The sequence below is a fragment of the Hakea prostrata genome, unplaced genomic scaffold (assembly GCF_041222555.1).
Source record: "Hakea prostrata isolate BN-2017 unplaced genomic scaffold, UWA_Hpros_2 contig_50, whole genome shotgun sequence".
In the NCBI taxonomy this organism is placed as follows: domain Eukaryota; kingdom Viridiplantae; phylum Streptophyta; class Magnoliopsida; order Proteales; family Proteaceae; genus Hakea; species Hakea prostrata.
This window is the reverse complement of record NW_028291169.1, coordinates 201,476-222,025: the sequence shown is the minus strand read 5'-3', so window position 1 is coordinate 222,025 and position 20,550 is coordinate 201,476. Positions and strand designations below refer to the sequence as shown.

Below are 20,550 nucleotides of genomic sequence, written 5' to 3'. Positions count from 1 at the left end.
CTTACTTTAAACATTGATTATATTGTTCATGATTATGTTATCGTGTATGTGGGAGGCATGGCCGCTCGATCTTGATCTTCTATGGATCACATCCTGGGTATGCTAGATGGGGTACCGGCTGGGTGGATGTGACACATACTGTTCTTAAGGATCCCTCCAAGTTCCGGATCTATCCAAGCCCCGGAAGACCAATTTCGGACCAAAATCCCCAAAACCCATTATGTAGCCCTGAAGACAATTTTGGTTGATCATCTTTGGTCGATGCCATCGACCAAGAGCATCGACCAAACTTGTTGCTGACAGCAATTGCAATCAGTTTTGACCCGTTTGACGTCCGATCTTCTCGATTTCTTCTCTAATCTCTTATTTATGTTTGTTTAGGGTCTTAACACTACTTTTGGATCATTCCTTGGTAACTCTTGATTCGTCATCAACTCAACTTAAGGTAAGGATGGTTATTGCCATAAATACATAGGCTATGTACTTATGTTTTGATGCTTATAATTTAGTGAACATAGTCTCTTAATTGCTTTGAATATCATAGGACTGCTATACATGTTTTAGAACAGTAGTAATGTGATTTCATGCTCTCTTGTTATAATACTTTATTATTCTTGCTACTTGTATATACGATGGATCACTTCGATATTATGATCTAATTTTTATCATGATGATGTATCAAATGTATGAGATATGATGGACTTGAGTATGTGATTGCCTAGGTATAACTTGGGATTGGGGAGTGTCCTATTGACGCTTCTGTCCTTGGGCATCGGAGGGAATAGTATGGGATGTTCTCCGAAGGTGCCTATCGACACTTTCCCAGGTTATTGATTGACATGTATAGAATTGTCTAGTTGTGTAGCTAGGATTGTCCTTGTCGTGTCAGACCCGAATCGGAAGGGCATTGAGACCAAACGACCCGTGGTAGTGTATGGTTTGATGGGCGCTCAAGACCGGTAACCAACCCGGGGGAGGACATAAACCATGCTACGGATACTCGAAAGGGGCCATTTATTGGTTGGGTTGCAAATAGCTAGACTTGGGCTCACGGGCGCTCGAAGATCGGAGAGTCATATCAGTGAGAGGACGTGAGAGCTTCTTGTCTACTATTTGTGGATGACTATAGGGTTGATGAGTCCGGTGGGTAATATCTGTGACTCTAGTGTGAAGGATACCGGAAAGAATCCTAGGATGGGAGGAATGGAAGTATCCGAATCTAACTTGATACGACTGAGTAGGTGACTTGCATTGGGCTAGGCTTTACCTTGACATGCGCCAATACTTAGACCAAATGGTGATGTGAGAGAGCAGTGACCGAAACCCAACCATGGATTTGTCCGAGAGGGATACAGGACCCAATTCCCCCGATATTGAGTGACTGAGTGTCACATCCACCCAGCCGGTATCCTATCTGGCATACCCGGGATGTGATCCACAGCCCGAAGATCCAGATCGAGCGGCCATGCCTCCCACATACACGATAACATAATCATGAACAGTATAATCAATGTATAAAGAAATAATAGATAGATCAAATGAACAAGACAAGATAGATAATCAGAGTGCGGAAACATTTAAGTATCAACTTCAAAGTGATAACATCTCAAAGAGAAGGAGTGATCAGAAGTCACTCCTTCACATATAGCGGAAGCAGTAGTAAATCAAGTTTAGTTACAAACAGTATCATAATCAAATCCATAAAAACTGGAGAGAGAAGATTCCAAATGATTACAGTCATCCAGAGAAATGGGGCCTACACATAGGTTTCCTCTATCCTAATGATGTCCTCTTCAAAAGTATGGATAAAGTAAACCCAACGTGGCCGCTCCCTCACTAATGTGGGGCTAACCCTGGTACGCACTATAATCCTCCTCGGTATAGCAATCCTGACTCTCCGCGTAGCCATCACCCGAAGGGTAGTATGCAGGATCATAGCTCGGGTCATAGGATGTGCCATCAAGGTCTTCTGTACCTGCAGTGTAATCTAACAAATTGCACAAAGGAATGAGTTCAAAAAGAACTCAGCAAGGCAAGTCGTTTCATAATCCACAGTTCAATCAACACAAGTCAAAATATGATGCAATATGATATGAGACAACGATGAATGATGATTCTAATCTTAAGTATGCTAGTCTCTAGAGTAGACATGCTTTAAGTCATGGCACCATACTTCTTTGGGTCGTCAGTCACTCCCCCTCAATCATAAGATATCTTGGGTTTGCCCGGGGAAGTTCGGTAAAGTCATCTCAAAACCATGGTTGGGGATTTAGTCACCACTCTCTCACATCACCGTTTGGCATAAGTATTGGCGCATGTCACAGTAGAACCTAGCCCAATGCAAGTCATCTACTCAGTCATATCATGTCAGATCCAGATACGTCCATTCCTCGCCCCCGGCGATCCTTTCCGGTATCCTTCACACTAGAGTCAGCGTAATCCTGGATTACGGACTCATCAACCCTATTGGTCATCCACATATAGTAAACGGGAAGCTCTCACGTCCTCTCACGGGTTGGTTACCGGTCTTGAGTGCCCGTGAGCCCAAGTCTATCCATATGCAACCCTACCAATAAATGGCCCCTTTCGGGTATCCGCAATATAGTTCAAGTCCTCTCACGGAGTGGGTACCGGTCTTGAGCGCCCTTCAACCATATTCTACCATGGGTCGTTCAGTCTCAATACCCTTCCGATTCGGGTCTGATACAACAAGGGAAATCCTAACCATACACCTAGACAATCCTATACATGTCATCCAATAACCGGGGAAAGCATCGATGGACACCTTCGGGGAATATCCCATACTACTCCCTCCAATGTCCAAGGACAGAAGTGTTGAAAGGACACCTCTCAATCCCAAGTCATACGTAGTCAATCACAATCTCAATCTCATCATATCATAGTAAATCAATGATTCGTCATATAAACAATTACATATCATAACATGATTGATCATACATGAATCATAAAGTAAGAATGGACATGATATTCTAAATGATACATACATTCTATTATTGATAAGGAAATACATATCAATCATGTATAGTAAAGGATTTCTCATATGATCATAACCAATAAGTTCTCATAATGTAAGCATGTTGGTATAATTAACATAATTAAGTTAACGACTGTCCTTACCTTAATCAAGTTGTAATTAAATTCAAGGATCACCAAGAATGGTTCCAAAGTCAGTGTTGTTACCCTTGATAACACACAAGCAACATCAGAGAAGAAAACATTCAAATCGGGGTTCAAACGGATCAATTCGGCTGAGTACAGGGCGTTAACAACTCTTGGCTGACTGGCTTGGTCGACTGTCAGTCGACCAAGCAGTCGACCAAGACTTGTTAACTTCTGGGCAGTAATGGAAACGTGCTCAGAAGCTGCCCTTCCACTGCTCCGATTGACATGAAATTTGGAGGGCATGCTTATAATAGTAAGAGGATATTACACACCAATTTTAATGATGATCCAGCGGTTCAATCAAAAATACCCAATTCGAAATATTAGGTTCTATATGGTAATCCTCAAGAATCAAAATGGAATTTATAGAAATTGTAAAGGATGGTAGGAATCAATCAAATAAAGGATAAGAATTGAGTTAGAGTCTTAATTTCATTATAGTCTAAGCTTAACATGCATCTACATATCAGATTGAATCAAAATAGATTAATATTGAAGAGGATCAAAGTGATGAAGTGAAATTAATCTTAATTGAATCATAGCATATCATGAGTGAAGATGATTAAGGAATTGAAGAGGGGAAACTCATGGTTGAGTGTTTGCAAGATTGCAGCACTTCAGCCATAGTCTCAAGATTATCAAATGATAGGAAAATGAATAGATTAGAAGTGGATAGAAAGAATCATACCTTGGATTGATGATTAACACATACACCAATGATTAGAGTCAAAGATCTTCCCAAACTTCAAAGAATAGCCCAAGAGAGTGTCCAACCTCGAGCTCTGGAGTGCCAATGATTAGGTTAGGTCCTCATTCACGAGTTCCAAAAAGGTAGGGGCAAAATGGGAAGAGATTTCATGAATATTCGAATTTCATGACTCTTGGTCGACTGGCTGGTCGACTGTCAGTCGACCAAGCACTCGACCAAGCACTCGACCAAGCTATGACAGCAACTTCAGGAGTGGATTTGGAAGGCTATACAGGGTCAAATTGAGTGGGGTTTTCTCCTACAAGTCAATCAACAAGTCTAGTTTCAGAAAATACCTTCGGATTGATCACGGGGTTCCGGGAAGTGATTCAACTAATTCAATCTTCATCGATGCGCAGATTTTTACTCAACACTGACAAGGTGCACAAGTGAGGGGCATCGTTGTCAATGTCCATAGGCTCAGCATCAAGCATCAAATCATCCACTAAGAGGGCCCACAAGTCTCTTCTACCACCACTTTGGGTCTTCGGACCTGCAACAGTATGAAATCCGGGCCGAGTCAGGGTAAGGATAAGGCCAGATTTTACACTGAGACTTTCCTAAAGAAGTATTGTGCTATGGCTTAAAGCATGTCTACCATAGAGACTAGCATTCATAGAGTTAGAATCATACTTGCATCACATGTTTCATATCATATCATATTGCATTATGTTATGATTTGTACTTATATGGTTATGAATTATAGAATAACTGCCTTGCTGAGTTCTTTTGAACTCATTCCTTTTATGCAAATGTTGTTAGATTTTCCCGCAGGTGCTGAAGACTCTAATGGTACACTCTACGAGACGGACTTTGATCCCTCATACTACCCTCCGGGTGGTAGCTACGGTGAAGATCAGAGTTATGGTGCCGAAGAGGATTACTCTACGTACCAAGGTTAGCCCCACTATAGTGAGGGAGTGGCCGTGCTGGGCTTTCTTCGTCCACACTTCTGAGGAGATAATCATTAAGATAGAAGAAACCCTTGCTTAGTGCCCCATTTCCCTGGATTTTTGTTGAACATTTGGGATATGTAATTATCTTTCTTTGAGTTACTCTTTAGACATGGGATTGTAACTTAACTTGATTTTTACTACTTTTCTGCTGCCATTGAGAGAGTGATTTTCACTCATTTTCTCATTCTTATGATTATACTTATACACTTGGTATCATTTATTTCCGCACTCTGATTATTTGATCTTATCTTATTCATGATATATGTTATTTATTGCTTTTACCTTGATTATCATTGTTCATGATTGTGTTATCGCGTAAGTGGGAGGCATGGTCCCTCGATGCTTGATCCTTGGACTGTGGATCACATTCCCAGGTATGCCAGATAGGGTACCGGCTGGGTGGATGTGACATTTAGACAATCTGATTTGGGCAATATGGGTTCCAAATGTGTCTTCACCCCAAGAAAAGTCAGCCCAAACCTTTAAGTTTGCACCCTAGAAAGGTTACTTAAGGTGTAATCAAGTTATGTTCACTACTTAACAGAATAACAATAGGGAGAGAGAGAGAGAGAGAGAGAGAGAGAGAGAGAGAGAGAGAGAGAGAGAGAGAGAGAGAGAGAGAGAGAGAGAGAGAGAGAGAGAGAGAGAGAAAAGAAAAAATAGGAGGAGGAAATTCAATGTTAAAAACGAACTCGAAAATAGGTTTATATAGAGCCCCAAAGGCTGTGGGTGAAAGGGTAAGGTAACCTCTCTTTGTGAGGGTACCTATTCAGCTCAACTCCCTATAGGAAGGTACCTATCTAGCTGACCTCCCTAAAAGAAAGTGCTTCTCTAATGGCATCTCCACGCTTTCACCCAGCAGTGGGCTTTCTAGATTAGGGCCCATGACAAAATGGACCTTTCGGATAAAGGCCTATTGTCACACCCCACCCGCCGGTCTCAATTAAGCACCCGACAACCTGTGGGAGTGAACCGTCACAGGATCCACAGTCTTACCATCAATAATAATAAATGCAAGTAATAGATAATCATGAGCAAGAATAAATGCAATAATTAATAAAAAGATTACAGGAGTCCAAATACTCCAATAAAAATAATAAAGAAAAGAATCAAGGATAAAAAAGAATAATGAGTTCAGCGGAAGCAATTCAAAATGACTAAATAAGTTTCTTTCCGATTTCTTTTTTTTTTTTAACTAAAAACTGGTCTTCTAATTTAGCAAGGAAAGGGGTTCTCTAGTTCTTCTCCATACGATCGGCAAAATGTCTGGCAACTTGTCTCCTCTGTCCATCAATTGGTGCTATAAGCGCACTCCTTGCACTTGCAGGAGCTCCCACACAAGCTATTTGCATCTCCCACTGGACGTGCCACATCTTCTTCATATAAGAAGGGTCTTTCATAAAAATCACTTCCAACTTCCAACATTTGGCCACCATCTGAGTAGTTTAATACAAACAAAGAAAAGGAATGAGTTATGACGAACGCAGTAAGGACAACATAATTCTCATCCATATGTCAACACCATCAGCAATGCATATATGATATGTATGATATGCAAAAGTATGAATGCTACTAAGATCTAAATGTGCAATTCTCTAACAGTTGACATGCTTTAAGATATACACCAGCCCTCCTTTGGGTAGGTCTAGTCACTCTAATCCCTCACGGATTGGATACCTCTGTTGGGATTCTGGGTAAAGGGATAAGTCCACACTTGGCTCACAAACCATGGCTGGGGTTTAAGTCAACACTCTCTTACCACGACCATTGGCATGAGTACTGGTGCATGTTGGGGTTTCTAATCCAATGCAGGTCATAATGGTAACACACTACATGAAGTCCAGATACATCCCCTATGGCACCAACCAACTCGGTTTAGTATTCTTCGCAACCTAGGAATGAGAACCCTCATGGACTGACAACCGCTATTGGACTCCACTCCCTAACCCTATGGTCATCCACATATTGTTGGGGTGGAAAGCTCTCATGACTCCTCACGACACCCGGTCCGCTCCTTGGACGTCCATGAGCCCAACCTTAATATATGCGACCCTACCATTGTCTGAACAACAATGGACCACTGAGTCTCCACACGGACTGATTACCACTGTAGGATGAAACAGAGTCACATCACCATCGTCATGGGTCATCTGGCTTCAATTCCCCTACCGAAAGGGTAGTAGTATGTGGGGTACCTAGCCATGCAACTCTAGACTCTCCCTAGGTATGTCATCCAGTAGTTATGATAATGCTGGAGGCATCAGTGAGCATGTGTCTCATACCACAACCCTCTGATGTCTCAAGCCAAGATATCCTAATGGAATACCCTTTCCATCAGAACCACAACATTCCAATCATCAATTGATAAAGTACATACAAGAATATTACAAATAGCAAGTATATAATAGGATCAGCATGCTTATTACAGTTACAACAAGATATACAATTAAAGAATAGTAAAGAAAGACATTGATCTAGCATGTTCAAGTCATTACATAAAGATAATAATGTATATCCTTACTTGAATTACGTAAAAGCTCTTTAAAATGCAATCCACAAGTAATTATAAGACTTTCAGTAGAAAAAGAGGACACCTATAAACAGGGTTACAAGAACATGTAAGAGTCAAGAGTCAAATCAAAGCCAAACTCAAACCTACACAGTCATTGTGACCTAGCCGGTCGCTTGGCTCAAGCGACTGCCTTGAGCAACAACCCCAAAAACAGTGTATTTTCAATCTGAAACCCATGCTTTTGATCATCCAATTTCAATCCGATTTTGGGATGATCTCAATCCAAAATTCAAACCTAACACATCAATAACCGAGGGGTAACACGAAACCCTAAAATTAACACAGATCGATCACCTAAAATCCTCCCCTTGATTAGATCGATCCTTTTCATGAAAGCAGAATTTCGTTTTCAGACAAGATCTCATCAAGAACATTAAAAAGGGGATACAACAATAAGAGGATCATGAACAACCAAAGAGGGAACTACACTACACTATTCAATAGATGAAGAAAGAGACTAAGGGAATGGGGATTCACTTACCTCAACCACATCAGCAAGAATAGGAGGAAAAAGGTTCCAGATCACCAACAACACTTCGCCCACCTTCCAACATGTCTCCAATGCCTCCTAACCACCGAAAACAGCAATCCCGAATGTAATATTCGTTAATTGGGTGAGGGTTGCTATTTATAGAGGTCTGGGGGCAAATTAGGGCATTCTCCTGCATGCAGAACCTGGCGGTCGCTTGGTTCAATCAACTGCCTCAAGCAACCGCCCCCTAGTATATTGCTATACAAGGGTGCTTTGCTCAAGGGGTTGAAACCCAAACACAACCTAACCCTAATCAACACATGGGAGAGGTCTTACCTTCATTTCAGACATCTCTAGACACCACTTGCCTTGATCCAGAGATCCAACTTCTAAGCAAGGCAGGTTCACCATCAAGAGAATCCAGATCCATGGGTTCTGGGTATGGATCATGGATTTCTATCCGGACACTCCACAAATTAACCCAACTAGACCTTCGGGTTCTCAGATCTGCAATACGGATCCCGGGTTATAAATACGGGGTTGTTACACCTATGACCCACAACTCAAAGTTATATAGAATTATTAATATTAATATATATCTATATAACCATGGCTGGGTCACAACAGGGTTTAGGCTTGGTTCGCGTCGCACAGAGTTCGATCCTTAACCCCAAAGTAATATTACATAGGTCCTTATTATATATAAATGAGATAATTAGCTCCTCTTAGCCCGATGTGAGACTGAAGTTTCTGCTATAAAAACCATAAGATAAAAGACACAATTAAAACATATATTTATATAAAAATATAAAACAATAAGCATAAAGTTTTAAACATATTTACAACAATTTATAGTTTAGTTGGATACTTTACTTTGCGGTCTATTTTGTAATTATTTTTTGTTGAATATATTGATCACTTATCCTAAACAAGATGTCATGGAAGATAACACGTCCTAAATACACTATACAGGTGTTGTTCAAACGTTCCTTTCCTAATACCATGTCTCAAGTTTCAAGGTATAAGTCTGATTTGTGTTACTTTTCCCTTTATTTATTATTTTCTCCATATCTAGGGGGGAGAATCTACAGATTGATTCAATCTTATCCATGGTGCTCTCCCAAAATTAATGTAAAATGGAAATGGGGGGAAATAAAAAAAAAAAGAAACCCAAACTGAATATTCATTTAGGTTGAAGCTGGGAAAACCCTAATTTCATTCTCTTTATGTTTCTCTGCTCTCTTACACGTTTATGCGTCATGTTTCCTATGTTGGTAGGATATCTGAGGTGGCGGCATATTCCATCTGCAGCTTTTCATCCCTCTTTGTTTGCTTCTATTTCTGGTATTATGAAGTTAGCTTTTTATAGTATCATATCTTATAGCCATCAATATATCAAATCAATCTTTTTAAGTATTTAATTTCAATTTCAATTGGTAAATTCAGGAATAAAGAAGGATCTAATGAAGAATCTGAGGAACAGATTAACTTTGACCTAGAGGTTGTAGACAACTTCATTCAACTGAATTGAGCAGCAAATGCAGAAGAAGAAAATGAGATGCAGAGCAATGCTAACAAAAAAGACAACCTCATTCAATTGAATGAACCAGCAAATGCAGAAGTAGAAAATCAGATGGAGAGCAATACTAACAACAAAATGGAAAGACAATTTCGATGTATTGCTTCCATATATGAAGCGACTGAACTACCATGACCTATCACTGGTACCGATAAGAAGAAGACAAGTGAAGAGGGAAAGAAAAATTGTGTTTGCCATTTATATTTTTGTTGGTAAGACCCAGTTAAATTCTTACTTAGTTATGTTTTTGTAATTTTGCAACATGTATTATAGATTATAGATACATGCATGCAGCATTCCATTTAATGGAATAACGTTTTGATGCTTTCGTCATTTGCTTTCTTTATTGTTCAAATGTATTACAAGATAAATTAATCATGGCTTTCACCTATTTCTAACATTTAGGAAATTCAGTTTATGAGTTAGCTCTTCAAATTTTGAATGAAATTTACGAATAGGTACCATGAGCTTTTTCAAAAACAGTTACGTGCTAAAGATTCAGAAGCCTAACAGAATAGCAGTCCCAAAGAAGAGCTCAGCTCAACACTTCTTCCCTTGAGCTCCTGATGGAATCAATCGATTTGATAAAACTTTTGAAGACGAAATTGTATGCTTTGGACCTTTATGGCTTGTTACTAGAAGCACAAAAAAAGCTGTGTTCAACATGGATGGAGCGAACACGTAAAAGAGAAAGGGTTGAAGGTAAATGATACTTTTATTTTCTATGAGGTTTACTCCAGAAGAATATCTGCGTAGGATAGGTGGATGACAATTGAACATATAATTTTTTATCACTCATAAGAAGAAAAATGGAGAACCTGTAGAGACGTACCATAAGACAAAGTTATGGTAAGTGTTTTTGTTATTTCTTAGTTACCACTATTTTAAATATTTGTACATTTCTAACTTCTTTAACATTTGTTTGTAGGAAGCACTCACCCAAGAGAAGAATGAGCTTCCCTATGAATTGAGAGGATAAAGATACCAAGGGCTTTATGTTTAGAGAAGAATTTGGCAAGAGTTGGGCAAGCACTCACCCCAGAGAAGAATTGGGCAAGATACCAAGGGATTTCAAATAAATTTATCAAGTGAGGGTAAAATTGTAAAAGAAAATTTGAAACTAATGGAAACTTGACAGTGTTAATTGTGGAGGGGGATTTTGAAAGGTTTCAATTTTGAGGGGGTTGCATCGAGTTTCTAATTGAAATGGAGGAGGCCCACGTAAAAAATTCTTAGTGTATTTAATCTAAGGAATACTTCTATTCATTCATTCAGAAAACCAAACAAGCTTAGACATCTTCATAAGAGCGCGAACATCTAGCTTAAGTCCATACGCTTTCATCTGAATGTGGAAGTCCATGGTATTTTGTGTTAAGACAAAGCTAAGGCAGTGAAATCCAACCCAAACCTAACCTGGACACCCTATCTGTTTTGGGTGAAGAAGGGTTTGTTTGATGTTTGACCTTGAAGTTGGACCTTAAATACAGTGTTGCTATCCTTGGAAAGTCCTAGGAAGTCAAGTCAGATCTCTCCCTTAATGTAGATCCAAAGTCCCAAAGTGAAGGAAGAAGTCTTTGTTGACCATCTCAATAGAAGACATGGTGTTTACCCAAAACCCATGGATATTAATGATTGTGTTTCCCTAATGAAAACCTTACTTGATTTGGAGTTGAACTGCACGTTGATGAAGAAGAACTTGGTTGATGGGCCTAAAGCCTGGTTGGACCTGGTTTAAAGACATCCCTCAATGCTAGGTAAGTTGTTTGAGGTGTGGTATGAAGCCCATCCAAAGATATTGAAGTTAGGCCCATCAAATCCCAATATTGGAGTTACTGTCATGGTTGGTCGACCAACCAATCGACCAATAGGGTTATATTGGTCAATTTTGGAAATCTTGGTAATTTTGGGAGTTTTTATGCTATTTAAAGGGGGGGGGGGGACTCCATTTTTTCACTCACAATCAGTTCTAAGCCTTTGGAGAATGTGGGAAGAACCCTAGAACCTCTCCTCCAAAGCCAAGGATGATCCTCAAGCATCCATTTGAGTTTCTTCATCAGTTCTTCTTCTAAAAGGTTAGTAATCAATTTGTTTCTTCTTTGTTTTATTCTATCTTCTATACTTCTTCTTTGTTTTATTCTATCTTCTATACTTCTGATTTCTTGATTATGAGAAAGGTATTACACTACTGTAAAGGCCTCTTCTTTGATTATCTTAGCCATAGAGTGAATCCCCCATTCACTCTATGTTTCTTGAAACCATATGGTGATGTTTTATGTCTATGATCTTACCTGAGATCTTGATGACTCTTTCCATGATTTTCCTACTATCTTTATGATTGTGGGGAAGGTCTCATACCATTACCATAACCTTCCCTTGTGTCCTCATGATTGAGGGGTTGATTCCTAATTTTCCTTGGACCATAGAAACCAAAAAGAGGGTGATTTTGTGAGAGTCGATTTTGGGTAACCCTTATGAGAGGTATCCAAATTGGGGAATCCAAATCCACATTTAATTCATTGGATACTCCCCAAAACCTTTATTGATTATGTATTTCTACTCTTGTTTTCCTTTGGGTGAATCTTTATTCTCCCTAGTTTTTTCGTGGGATACACGGATTCTTGTTAGTAAAACCCTAATTGTATGATTAGAATTCGTTTCCTTTGATTTTTACTTGAAACCTTATTTTCTCTCAATGTTAGACCATACCCAATACCTTTCTTGAATTTGAAATACTATTCTTTCTTTCTTAGAGTGAATTGGGGAATTCACTCTATGTTCTCGAAGTTCTTGAAACCATATGGTGATGTTCTTGTTTCTTGATTTTACCAGAATTCTTGATTACTCCCTTGTATTGTTTTTCCTACAAAGTTTATGTTTGTGGGGAAGGTCTCATACCTTTACCATGACCTTCCCTTGTGTTCCCATGATTGTGGATGAATCCTTATCTTTCCCTTTGCTCCTTCATGAGCTACCCTATGCATGTTGTTAAAGAAATTTTGGGTTATCTTCAAGAAAGGTTACACAATTGAGAACCCTAATATTTCTTGTTAATTTAGTGGATCCTCCCCAAATGCCATTCTTGTTTTTGAAATACTAATTCTATGTTTCCTTTACCCTCTCTGAACCTACTATGGGTTATTTTGAGAACCAATCTAGGGGAACCTTCATGAGATGATATTCAATTCAGAACCCTAATCCTTTATTAATTATTAGATCATCCCTAAAGCTTTCATTGATGTGATTTCTTACTCTTTATTCCCTAGGGTGAATCTTTATTCACCCTAGCCTTTCCATGAGAGCCATGGTTAGTATATGCTAAGACCCTAAATCATTTTGGCTCAATCAAGATTCTATATTTTGACCATGATTTGATGCTTAAACATTCTTGGATAGTCTTAATATGTTCTAGGAAGCTCCCCTTCGAATTTCAGAGCAATCGAACTTCAAACGAAGAAGTTATGACCAAATTAGGGTTTGCAGCCCCGTATTGTTCCATTGGTCGACAGGTTAGTCGACTGGACCAACCTACCAACTAATCGACCAACCAAGTCTGTAGCCTCAAATATGCTCCGTTTGCTTCCGTTTGACTTCTAAACTTCTAGGTCTTATTCCTAATTATTAATATATGCTTGTTTAGGGTTTATTTTCTCGTCTTGGACCTTTTCCTCTTCATTCTTCGGAAATTCTTCGACGTTTGTTTAAGGTAAGGATGGTTGATCCCTAATAACCTAATATGTATGTCTTTAGATTTGATTACATGATCATCACTACTACTGTACTTAGTTTCTTATAATTATATTGCTATTGTAGTTCTTCAACTACAGTAGTACTTGTTCTTATAATGCAATTGTTATTTCAATTATGAATGATCACTTACTTATGTTTTATCTTATCAGTTGTGCTTGTGAATGACTAATTGGGAATGTGATTGCCTAGATTGTGATTGGGGATTGGGGAATGTCCTTTTGGCATTTTTGTCTTTGGACACCAGTGGAGGTGGTATGGAACATTTTCCTCTGGTGCCCCTTGATGCTTTCCCTGATTATTGGTTGATATACCTAGGGCATGTCTAGAAGTGTTTGGCTATGATGTCCCTGTTATATCAAACCCGATCGGAAGGGAATTGAGACCGAGCAACCCGTGGTAGCAATGGGGTTTGTGGGCCCTCCGAATACCGATTAGTTACATCCGTGAGAAGACATGAATCACATTGCAGATACTTGTGAGAGGCCATTCATTGATACGGTTGCAAAAGTGGAATGTGGGCCCTGGAACTCAAGACCGGTAACCAACCCGTGAGATGAACACGGAACTATTTGTTAACTTGATGTAATTGACCAATAGGATTGATGAGTCCGTAGTCCGAGTTGGTTGTAGCCATAGGATACGTTGACTCTAGGGTGAAAGATACTGGAAAGAATCGCCCTGGGTGAGGAATGGAAGTATCTAGAGCTAAGTTGATATAACTAAGTAGAAGACTTTCATTTGGCTAGTCTTACCTTGACATGCTCCAATACTTAGACCAATGGTGATGTGAGAGAGCGGTGACCTGAACCCCAGCCATGGAATGTCCGAGAGGGATGCCTTGACCCAACTACCACCGGCAGACCCAAGATACCGAGATGGTTGAGGGGGAGTGATTGAGACCTACCCAAAGAAGTATGGTGCTATGACTTAAAGCATGTCTGTCAATAGAGACCAGCATACATATATTGAGTTAGAAGCATATCTGCATTGTTTGTTTCATATCATTGTGCATTTTGTATGATTTGCTATCATGTGTTATTATGTTATTTTGGATTGAACTGCCTTGTTGAGTTCTTTTGAACTCACTCCTTTTTGCAATATCTTTTGTTAGACTTTCCTGTAGGTACTACTATTGTTGACTATGATGGTTAGTACTATAAAGACCAGGTTGATGACTCATGCTGTACTAGCTATGGTGACTACGTCGGTGAAGACTATCAGCACGAGACTGATACTTATCGGAGTAGTTCGGCCTTTGCACTTGTGTGCCAACGATGGGATATCGTCTCATCCTCTTTTTGATCTTTATTATATTCATTGAGACTTTAGTTGTTTGTTCCCCTTTCATTTAGGAACCATTTGTAATATAATCTTTTAAATCTACTTTCCACTGCTGTTGTGGAGCGAGTTTCCGCCTCATTCTACATTTTGATTTATTCTATTGGTATCATTTTCTGCACTCTGATGTTCTTTTGTGATCCTTCTGAGATCCTTTTTTGACTTTTACTATTAAACTACTTGAATACAATGATTTGTTCTTGCTTTTGATTATGTTATTGTGCTAAGTGGATATGATCATTTCTAAACTTGATCTTTGGGACTGTGGATCACTCCTTCGGGTATTCCAGATAGGGTACCGGTTGGCTGGATGTGACAAAGGCACTTATGCTTGGGCCAAAATTGTTGTCTTGGTTGTTTATAGCAATGTCCATGAGTGCATGCTTTCTCCTAAAAGACGGCCGGGAATAAATTTTAATGAATCCCAAGACTTCAGTTGACTGTAAAGATTGAGAAAAACATTGATGGAATCGGTTCTTGTTATGAACTAAGGATGTAAACAGACAGCCAAAATCTACAAGGGGTTTTTTTTTAAAAAAGTAGGGGTTTTATCTCTTAAAAAGTTAAAGGTTTTCATAACACTGACATTTTGCTTCCAAATCCAACCATAGGTAATTCTCTCTTTGAATTGGTCAACACAAATCAGAATTATTATTATTATTATTTATTGGACTAAATTATTGCGAAACTATTTTTTTAAGGACTTGCATAATACAAAAAATATTCAAACCCAACTCTACCTTCCTACAAATTGTAAGGAGGGTGTTGAGTATGATTTAGTGCTCACTAGTGTTTGCAAACTAGATCTATCTATTCGACTTAAACCATGCCAGGCCCTATCCTATTTTCATTGATAATCCCATGTGGGGATGAGATGCAATCAAGGTACATCTTCTGTAAAGAAAATGCTGAAAGTTGAGAATCACTCCAACATTCATTCTATACCTCCTCTCTCCCGATCTCTCCAGGTGAAAGTCAAATATTTTAAATGCATTTTCTGTGAAAATAGGCATAACTGAGAGTAGTTCAGATTATGAACTCATAAGCACCGAGTCGTGCTGTTTGTCTCTCGTTAGGATTTGTAGATTGATCTTTATAGTGATTGTCATGTCTTACAAAATTTGCTTTACAGAGGATACACTTTAAGACATGAAGGCATCTTCTCCCTGGATTACATTAACTGTGAAAATAGGCAAGGGCCTGGGGTGTTCATGTTCAACTAAAACATGTAGATTGCAAACTCTAAGCACCAAAACAGCCGATACCCATTCTTGGAAGCTGTAGGATGACAATTATAGGGATTACCATCATCTTCTAGCATTTGCTTTCATGAAAAACACGTTCAGACATGAATCCATCAATTCCCTAGATGGAAATATCTAGCCGAGCCAGAGAGTGTTCATGATTCCCAATATATTGTGCTCGGAGTTGTTGAGCTAGGGCTAGTCTTTGGGTCAAATTCCATGCTAATCAAATACATTAACAGCAGAAGATGAGAAGAAAAACACAACAAAAAAAGCCAAATTACAAATAAAAAGAAAACAAAGGAGATTGGAGTGCTAGTATCCCCCAAAGGGTGCTTTTTATATCATGCAAATTTGCAATCATATTGTTGTACAATCATATTATACTATCAATATCATAAAACTAATAAAAGTAGAATGTCAATTCAGTTATGGTAGCCCTTCCACCATAACAACTACATTTTCCTCATTAAACATACCATACAAACCACCCCCCATGTAATTGCGATTATCACACCACCAGGTGAAATGTCCCATCTATCCTTAAGAGGTTTTCTCAAGAGGTTCAACTCTTGAACAAACACCCTCTCACCCAAACCTTATATATCTTTACCAACCTCCCTTATTTCTCTTCTATAAATATTATGTATAACCAAAAAAAATTTCACCATATTTCATCCTACCCTAAAAATCTGCATAATAACTACATCAATCAACTCAAATAACTCATAAATGTTTAAAATTTTAAAGAACACAAAAGAAAAATAGATAATGTCAGCTTGATCATTAATCTATTATCCTCCTAAAAGATAACATTGACATACTTACATTATTTCAAAAAATAGTAAAACCCAACACATGTGAAATTATGTTAGTTTTGTAAAAAAAGCTAGATTTGTGGATTTAAAGCTATATTAGGTAAGGGTTGTTGATAACGTCAATTTTGTTAAGCAAGAATGTTTCGAGTACCGTTTCAAATATTTTGGGGACCGTTTAGAATGTTTTGAGCTCCGTTTCAATTGTTTTGGGATCCGTTGTATGGCTAAAAAATGTTTGAGAGAGAATATAAATGTGAAACAAAGCTTGGTGATGGACGGGCCTTCGTGAAACCAAGGTTGTCCTAAATGTGGGATTAACTTGGATTTAACAACTTTTCTTGGGTAAATGATTTGTATTTGTATTTTTATTTATTTTATTTTAGCGTTTAAAAAGCAACTTGTATTTGAACTATGTGAATAAGGTCTATGCATTTACCCAAAAAAACAAAGCATAAGGTCTGCGTCTCCTTCATTCTGTCTTCTTTTCTAAATAATTGCTCGATATAGTAATTTCATAGCGTAATGCATGGAATTGTGTTCTTTACTTCGCAGATAAGCGATGATACAATGGATGTTTTGCATGAATCGGATCAATGATTTACCAGGAGACCATAAGGTTTGCTTGATGTTTTCATTAAAATGTTTAGTAAGGAATTATTCTCTTTTTGTAAACATGCTAACAAATGCCTTCCTCCATTGGTATTTCTATTCTGTTTTTGTTTGTTTCTATTTTCTTCACTTCCTTTAGTGTTTTCTTACTTCATTGTTGTTTTTCTCTTCTTGAAGAACATGAACCAGCCAAGTCCAGGACAGGAATTGGCTATGATTATAGAGGTTGGAGATGCATCCTCCCAGTGGAGGAAATGGAGATCATTGAAGGTTGGAATTTCTTTTGCGTACAATGTTGTTTGGAATTCTTGTTTCTTTTTAATACTTGCATTTTTAAACTGTTGTGTCTTTCCAGGTTCAGTGGGATGAACCTGCATCTCCTATCCGAAGACCAGAGAGGGTTCCTCCTTGGGGGATTGAGCCTTTTGTTCCTTCTGTTCCTTGAAACTCGACTCATTCAATTGGAGTAAAGAACAAAAGGCCTAGACCACCAATGGATCTACCCCACGGCTGGTTTGGGAGCTGATTCAGAACAAATATCGCCTCTCTCAATGGCCTCGAAGGAACAGAAACACTGTTTGATGCAGTGGTCACCAAATGAGAGTCAAAGCAAGCAGAGTTACTGTAGTTCTTCCACCAGGAGTCGTGTCAAGGTATCTCAGAACCTCTTGCTTGTTAACCCAGATGCACAATGCACCCATATTTTACTCCATTTAGGGGGTATATATTTTTAAGGAAGCACAGCAGTGTCATTCATCTGATAGTCGTCAATAGAAAGTGGATTTGTGGTTCTGAAGGTTCAAACGGAAGGGATTGCTGTTGGTCGGGCTGTTGACTTGGCTGCATTGGAAGGTTATGATCAACTTATATCTGAACTGGAAGATATGTTTGATATTGAAGGACAGCTTTGTGATGGAGACAAAGGGCAACTTGTGTTCACTGATGATGAGGGATACACGATGCTTCTAGATGATGATCCTTGGCAGTAAGTAACCTGAAAGATTAATCCAGTAGAATGCTTTATAGTGTAAGATGTTGATTGGTTGTTCATAATATGTATTTTGAACTTGGATGACTGCATTTGTGTTATTTCATAGGGATTTCGTCAAGATGGCAAGGAAAATCTTTATCTGCTCAGCCCAGCAAGTAAAGAAGATCGGTCCAGGAAGCAAGGGTCAGGCACCAACTTCAGAGGGTGATAAGGCAGTTGTATCCATTGATTCAGAGTCGTTGAAAACTGAGACATGAGAGATTGGTTTACATTTTTCTTTTCATGTTACCTTCGGTTACATTAAAAGGAACGTGGGTACTTTACTGTGGCAACTCAACTTTTAGGAGCTTGCTAGGTATTCAGAACAGAACCATATTTCAAAGGGGTTAGGTATTGTTGCGAACGAGTATGGCAGGTTTCTTGGGTGGATAGACGGGATGTGTGTGGTCTTGTAAATATATTATATGTTTTTGCGGGTTCTGAACAGTTAATGCTTCAACAAACATTTTTTGTGATGTTTTTTGGTTTTGAGTACAATTTGGACAGGCCTTTTTGTTCACTCTGCAGCAAGAGATGCCAGATGGTTTATCTTGATGGGTTCATGATTTTCCATGACTTGAGCTACAAACTGTTGGTTCTTTATGGCGATTGTGGTGTAAATATTTTCACAGGCCTCTTCAGCAGTATAAAGTCATGGAGGAGATTTTCAATGTATAAATCAGGGAGCCTCAGTGTTTTGGTTTTAAATCTAGCATTGGATATGTAGGAATCAAGTAGAGATATGTAACTGAGAGGGATGTAATATCACGAGCTGTAACAGGTCAGGGATCTTGGCGAGATCTTGTGTACATGTGTAATATAGAGTGGATTAAATAATATGATCTGATGATATTCAAATCATTGTTAGACTTATCTCTTCGGTTTCTTGACCTTCTCAGGTTACCAAAACGAAAATAGTGTCTTATACATTGTGGGCTCATATACACGGAAAGGATCACCGTAGGACCGATATGGGTTTACAAATGGGAACCTTAATACATTGCTTGTGTAGCCATGCGTAGGATCCTGCTGTCCTGCTTCAGTTTTGTGTTTGGTGGGTTTAAAAATATTGTATTTTTTCTTTTGTATGTATGAGAGAATATTAATATAATTTTTGTTACACATACATCCATATATATGTTCTAAGAAAATAAAATAAAAATAAAAATCAAGAAATAAAATCATTTTACTTTCTTTTTTGGGTTTAGGGGTTTAGGAGTCCGGATCACCTTCTCTGCGGAGCCAATATGTTTTCTAAACGGTTTTTAACCACATAAATAAGAATAGAGTCCACTAAGTAAATATTGAATTAAAAATATATAAAACAGAAACTCAATTGGTCCCACCTCTATTTATATGTTCAAAAACCTCCCGGGCAACATATTGTGCTTCTTGCAGGGGGGGGGTAATCCCTAAAAAGGATCATCCTACCGTTTAATGAATAATTGATTATATTACTATCCAACAATGAATAATTGTTCAGGCAGTGTAGAGTATCTGGAGTAGCACTTCAATTTCATTATAGTAGTTTCTTTTTTTCAGTAAGGACTTTGCATAGTAGCTCACACCTTAGACTACCGGTGGCCTAGTATAGTTCATAGAAGCTAGTGGTGATTTCATGCGACCATGCTTAGGTCAAAGAGCATAGAACTGCCTAATGGGAAAATAGAGGAGCATAAGAGATTTGAACATGAGATAAGGGACTATCAAACTGCATGATAGCTAGTGATTTGTGATATCTTTTGTGGAGGTTCAATGGCACGAAATTAAGTCATCTATGTTTAAAACTTTCCAAATTTACCAAACTGAGCCCAATAACAACGAAATTCATCATGAGAGGCCCAAACAACCCTAACCCAAAATACACCCACGATTTCACCTCAAAAGATTATACTCCCAGATTTGTTGTTTTTGTGCTGATGTCAAGTGTCAACCGCCATTTTGGGCTGTGTTGTTTTGGGGTCCATGATGCCTCCATCAAACCCTAGCCTATATATATCAAGTGTTTCAAGGTTAGGCTCTCTCATGCTTTTTATCATCTATCTCTATTGTTGCTATTCCATTCTTTTGATTCATTTAGTCTGCTATTTTCCCCCCTTCTTCCTCTTCTTGAGGTATGATGAAGTGTTAGAATATAATCAATTTATCTTTTTCAGTTCCAGTTCTTAATGTAACTAAACTGAATTACATATGGTTTCAGTTGTAAAGTATACATATTTTTCTTGAGTTTCATGTATTTGCATCCATTTTAACT

The 20,550-nt window shown here is 38.5% G+C and overlaps 1 pseudogene; it reads left to right on the top strand.

Moving 5' to 3' along the window:
- Positions 1-17,817: 17,817 nt before the first annotated feature.
- Positions 17,818-18,514, top strand: LOC148999071 (auxin response factor 9 pseudogene; annotated as a pseudogene).
- The last annotated feature ends 2,036 nt before the right edge of the window (positions 18,515-20,550 follow it).